The sequence below is a fragment of the Brassica oleracea genome, chromosome C4 (genome assembly GCF_000695525.1).
Source record: "Brassica oleracea var. oleracea cultivar TO1000 chromosome C4, BOL, whole genome shotgun sequence".
NCBI lineage: Eukaryota > Viridiplantae > Streptophyta > Magnoliopsida > Brassicales > Brassicaceae > Brassica > Brassica oleracea.
Window position 1 is genome coordinate 8,468,237 of NC_027751.1, and position 244 is coordinate 8,468,480.

A 244-nucleotide genomic window follows, 5' to 3' on the forward strand; every position below is an offset into this window, starting at 1 on the left:
GATCTTATTTGTTTGGCCGAATTCATGTTTTCTCAAGGGCCTTTTTGGTCATTTCATTATGCACGTTTTTATTTTCTAAACATATGTTTTTTACTCTGGAAGCCACCACCAGGCAGATTATCTTTTGATCTATTAAGAAATACACAAAAACTCTCTTGAGAAGTTCATCTCTTGGATTTTGATTGTTATGTTCTTGTGTTATTGTTGATTTCTTATCTATTTCTCTACATGATTAATCTGAAAT